The 6,146-nt window shown below is 36.8% G+C and overlaps 1 pseudogene; it reads left to right on the plus strand.

The window, feature by feature from the left end:
* Positions 1 to 4,336: 4,336 nt before the first annotated feature.
* On the plus strand, positions 4,337 to 5,215 carry LOC124528907 (40S ribosomal protein SA-like; annotated as a pseudogene).
* Positions 5,216 to 6,146: the final 931 nt, after the last annotated feature.

Raw genomic sequence — 6,146 nt, forward strand, 5'->3', positions numbered from 1 at the left:
GGTCCAGATCAAATCATTTGAAAGACTTCACAGGGTGCCTGGGTGGCTCAGTTGGTTAAGCGGCTGACCAGCTCAGGTCATGATCTCATGGTTAGTGGTTTTGAGCCCCACGTCAGGTTCTGTGCTGACAGCTCGGAGGGTGGAGACTGCTTCACATTCTGTGTCTCCCTCTCTCTCTGCCCCTCACCTGCTTGCACTCTGTCTGCCTGTCTCTCTCTCTCAAAAATAAATAAACATTAAAATTTTTCAAAAAAGAAAGAAAGGTTTCATGAAGAGAAATGAGGTTTTTCTAAGGAAAAATAAATTCCACCTGTGGACTGCAGCTTCAGCTCCTGCCCAAGAATTTCCAGCTTACCCTTCCTGATTTGGACTTAGTCAACCCCCATAATCACATAAGCCAATATATAAACAAACAAAAGCATATTGGGGAGGAGTGACAAGTGTGTCTATTTTTCCTACAGCCTCTGTTTCTTCAGTAGAATCCTGACTGATACAATATTTATGAGTGGAGTTCCTTTATGTTATTATAATATGTGTCATATACTATGTAATATAATATTATATATTATTATTATAATATTATGAGTGTAGGGCATACCATGGTTCAGCTTCACTATGTAATGCCCAACTGTTTTCCACAGTAGTTGTATCAATTTTCGTTCCTGAAGTATTACAGTTTCCATTACTCCTCATCCTTGAAAAAACTTTGACAAAAATTTCTTACTTGTGCCACTCTAGAGAATCTTAAATAGTATCTAACTCGGTTTACTTTTAATTTCCATGATGACTAATCAATTACCCATAAGTTCAAAAAATGTTTTTGTGTTTATTAGCCATCTGTGTTTCCTCTTTGTGGAATTCTTTCTGTATATTTTAGCCAACTTGAATAATTAGATGGTTTTAAAAATTATTTTAGACGGCTTTATATATTTTAAATAATACTTTCTTGGCAATGTGTTTTATAACTGGCATTGTTATAGAATGGGTCTTTATTTTTTTAATGGTAATGAACCAAAGGTCCTAAATTTGCCATGGTCTAATAGTCTTTTCTTTTGTCATTGGTACATTTTATGCTTTGCTTAGAAATTCCTACTGTATCATGATGTTATAAAGACACTTTCCTACATTTTCTTCAAAACTAAAAAAAAAATTATCTTTTTAGTCAGTGAGAAGTTGATATTTGTGTATAATCTGAGGTTGTATTCCAATTTAATTCTTTTCATAAATATATTCATAGTTCCTCCTTTCCTCTAACATTTGCAATGCTGATTCTGACATATATTTGTTTCCATGTATTAACGGGTTTATTTCTGAGCTCTCTATGCTCTTTTATTGGTCTTTTGTTAACCCTATTCCAATTTGTAACAATAAACCTTAAGATCTGGTTAGTCAATTTCCCTAACGTGATTCCTCTTTTTTTCAGGTATATTTGACCATTCTATCAAACTTCTTCAAAAATTTGAAATTAAATGTCAAGTTCTTAAAAAAATAAATCTAGTTTAATTTTTGTCATAATTCCCTTTGTTCCATGTATCAATATTTTTGGTATTTTTTAAGGTATTGAGTCTTCTTATGAACATGGTGTAATGAACCACTGATAGGTCTTCTTGGCATCTTGATTCTCATTGCTCTCTGTTCTATTCACCCACACTAATTTCCATTTTTTTTGTGAAAAAAAATCCATGACTAACAACTATGTTTGGTTTAATTAAGGTAGCCTCTAGCTAACAGATTAATTGGAAGGAACTTCAGGGTATCTAGTCTATTGCATTGCTGGAATCAAATCTATAATTCCTATCTATCAGGTTAACTCAGAAGTCATAATCATCTACTTGCAAATTTTTGTTTTAAAAAAGGGATAAAGTGCTCTATGCCTGAACCCAGGGCCCAGTGATTAAAGATTATATATATATATATATATATATATATATATATATATCTTAACCATATCAGGTCCTGAAACAAAAGAATTATGGAGATGAATGAAACTTTTACAGTTTCCATTGCTCCAGAAAAATCCAGAAGTCCTGCAATATAGTCTCCCAAATGATACAATAATTCCTTTGACAGCATGCTACAGATCGCTTTCCAACATCCAACATTTTACAATGATGTTCAATTTGAATTCTAGAATTGTATTTGAAAGACATTTTAAAAATATTTGAACCATATTCCTTTTCCTGGTAAATCTATTAATGTAATACAATTTTCCAAAATAAGTGAAAACAAAATTGAACATTTGCCTAACCCTTCAATATTACAATAATGATGACATTATATAGATACTGTGCCAGCACAGTATATCATTTAAGAAGCAGAGCACAACTGCATCTTATTTAAAAATTGGAAGATGCTCTCACATTTCTTCAAGTTGTGTTTCAAATCAATCAGCATGTGAACAGTACACTTGGGACAGGCAATAGCTTTAAGCCTAGCCCTTTTAGAGAACCTTACTATAAAACCATGAAAAACATAAACAGAAAAATAAATCTCCAATTTGGAAATGATTTGGTACATTTTATATTAGGTAGGAAGAAATGGAAGTTTCTAATTTGAAATGGCATCTGTTTATTTAATATCCTACATGAAGGGGAACTATGGAAACACATCTGGCGCTTCCAGGGACTGTGTAATAATCAGTATACCCTGACTCTAAAGACTAGCAGAAGAACATCTGAGAATACAGACTTGAAAGAGTAATATGATCCCTCTACTATCAACTAAAAACCTCAGGCTGGCTTCTTAAAGTCATGTTTGAGGAGCATTACAGAAGATCTGATGCTCAACTGAATTTCACCTACTTGTCCACATTTCTTAGCACGCTTGCAGTTCATCACAAGCATGTGACCAATTTTGGGCAAGGAAATGATAGTGGAAGGTACATGTGTAACTTCCAGGTTAAGGAAGTGGAAATTCTACTAGTGATTCTCCTACACATCTTCCCCCTCATTCCCAACAATCAAGGATGCTACATGTTTCAGAAGGTGCTATTACAAAATGATGCAGCCTCTGTAATATTAGGATACTACATGCAGCTATGCAGATGAGAATTCTGTCTATGTGAGTAGGTGTATAATAAAGCACTGGGAGTTGTAGTTAATTTGTTATAACAACCAACTCTAGCCTATTCTGATTAATACTAAGCAACTGCTAGATCTAGTATTACCTTTTACAAATTAAAAAATAACCAAGGTTTTCAAAATTTTGGTGAGTCCTATAATGACAAAAAAACTTGAATTTTTGCCTTTTTTCCCCCAAGATGAACATAATCCTACACTACATAAAGAGGATTAAATTCTAATTTATGAGCTTTACTTTCACCAGTACTTAGACCCTCACTTAGTCCATTATAACTAGTAAAACGTTTATTAATAACTATTATTATTTAAGAATTACTGACTCAGAGGCACATGGATGGCTCAGTCAGTTAAGCATCTGACTTCAGTTCAGGTCATGAATTCACAGTTCATAGTTTGAGCCCCCCATTGGACTCTCTGCTGCCAGCACAGAGCCCGCTTCAGATCCTCTGTGCCCCTCTCTCTCCCACACCCACTGATTCTCTGTCTCAAAAATAATAAACATTAAAAACAAAATAATTAGACTCATAGGGAGCAAAATACTCAGAAACGCAGCCTAATGAGCAAAGCAAGATAGAGTGGGGTCCTTGGGTGGAACGGGTCTTTGCAGTGCTCAGAAAAACTGAGAGATGTGGTTTTTCTGTACTGCCCTAGACTCTGCCCTGATGGCTCTTATCCATTTGACTTCTGTAACCTCCTATCTGACCCCTCTGGCTATAGTCCGATGTCCATCCTTGCAATTACTATGCAACTGGCCACACATCAAAATCTTAAGAAAGGTAAATGGACATTGGAATAGTTATAGGACTCAAAAAATAAGAACTAATATAACTTTTAATATCAGAAACCCAAATCAGAATGGAAGTAGGTGGAAATCAGCAAGTATCCAGTATAGTCATTCATTCATTCAATATTAAATGAGCATTAAAAATATGTTAAATACCATGCTAAGGACTGAACATAAAGTAATAAACAAGACAAAAATTTCTGCTCTTCTAGAATGGCTCAGAATCTAGCAGGAGCAAAACAAACCAGATGTGAAGAGAGGAGAAAGAAATTAAGCAATCCCTCCTTGCCTGTCATTCATGGTAAATTTTTATATTAACAGAAATGAATCATATCACTCTGTTAACTAAAAATCTCTCAATGGCTTCCTATTGTATTAAGACAAAAGTTGAGCTTTTCCCATGATACCCAGGGAGGGGACCATACAGCGTTGTTTTTGCATTCCTGTGGTAACTTAAAGGGAAACTTTCACCATGTCCAGAGCCCTTGATATCTTACAAATGAAGGTGGAGGTTGTCCTCAAATTTCTTGCAGAAGGAATCCACTTAGGTGACACCAACCTTGACTTCCTAACGTAACAGTACATTTACAAAAGGAAAAGTGGTGGTATCTACGTCATAAATCTGAAGAGAACCTGGGAGAAGCTTCTGCTGGCAGCTGGTGCCATTGTTGCCATTGAAAACCCAACTGATGTCAGTGTCATATCATCCAGGAATACTGGCCAGCGAGCCGTGCTGAAGTTTGCTGCTGCTACTGGAACCATTCCTATTGCTGGCTGCTTCACTTCTGGAACCTTCACTAACCAGAGCCAGGCAGCTTTCTGAGAGCTGAGATTTCTGGTGGTTACTGATCCCAAGGCTGACCACCAGCCTGTCACAGAGGCGTCTTATGCTAACTTGCTTACCATCTCTCTGTGTAACACAGACTCTCCTCTGCCCTATGTGGACATTGCCATTCCTTGCAACAAGGGAGCTCACTCGGTGGCTCTAATGTGATGGATGCTGGCCAGGGAAGTTCTGCACACGCATGGCACAATTTCCCATGAACAGCCATGGGAGGTCATGCCTGATCTTTACTTCCATAGCGGTCCTGAAGAGATTGAAAAGGAAGAGCAGGCTGTTGCAGAAAAGGCTGTGACAAGGAGGGATTTCAGGGTGAATGTACAGCTCCAGCTCCTGAGTTCACTGATACTCAACCTCAAGTCGCAGACTGTTCTGAAGGTGTGCGGGTGCCCTCTGTGCCTACTCAGCAGTTCCCTACTGAAGACTGGAGCTCAGCCTACTACTGAAGACTGGTCTGCAGCTCCCACTGCTCAGGCCACTGAATGGGTAGGAAAAACTGAGTGGTCTTAAGCTGTTCTTCTACAGAAGCAAACAAAATGGAAAGAAGGTTGACGAAAAATAAACAGTTTGTAAAAACAAACAAAAAAGGCAAGAGTTGAATTATTTGCCACAGCCTCTAATTTATTCTGTATCTGGTGTCCCTACCTATTTAACCTTTCTAAGCATCAGTTTCTTCATCTGTAAAATGTTGATAATAACATTACCTCTTAGAATTCATGTAAGGATCAAATGATATAATCTGCATCAAATGATATAATCTGCATTGTATCTGGCAATAGAAAGCACACAGTAAATGTTAGATGATGATGTTGCTATTATTATCTCTTCTACATTTTCCCATGCTTTTTCATCTCCTTTCACTGTGCTTTATTTACTCACACTGGCCTCTGAAAACTGTTAGAATAGGTCAAGTTCTCTTCTGCTTATGGATTTTGAACTTTCTGTTCTTTGCCATGCTCTTGGTCCAATAGGCTTCTCAGCCTTTACATTTCAATTTATATTGTCACTTGTAGACTCCACTAACGTGTCCCCCGTCCCTGCTCATCTCCATCATAGTACTTTGTTTACATCATTGGGCATTTAACTATCTGAAATTATTTTACTTATTTGAGAGCTTACTTGATTTACTGTATGTCTGTTTAGTAGAATTAGGTTTCAAGAGGCAGGGAGCATTTGCCCTGAATTGCCCACTGCTATATCCAATATATTTAGAGCAATACTTTCTACATAGGAGTTCTTTAGCAAATATTTACTGAATGAGTTAATAAATTCCAAATAAACTGGAAGTTCTAATTATAATGAAGTCCAGTAAAATGTTTTTAAAAGGGTTGAATACCAAAAAATACACAAATAGGTAAAACAACCTCAAAGTTTTGCCTTTCTTGCTGAAGGACTGATCAAAAGGTGGATTGCAGGGGGGCCTGGGTGGCTCAGTTGGTTG

The sequence above is a fragment of the Lynx rufus genome, unplaced genomic scaffold, assembly GCF_022079265.1.
Source record: "Lynx rufus isolate CCGP_SWC_20201006 ecotype Redwood Valley unplaced genomic scaffold, mLynRuf1.p SCAF_6, whole genome shotgun sequence".
Classification (NCBI taxonomy): domain Eukaryota; kingdom Metazoa; phylum Chordata; class Mammalia; order Carnivora; family Felidae; genus Lynx; species Lynx rufus.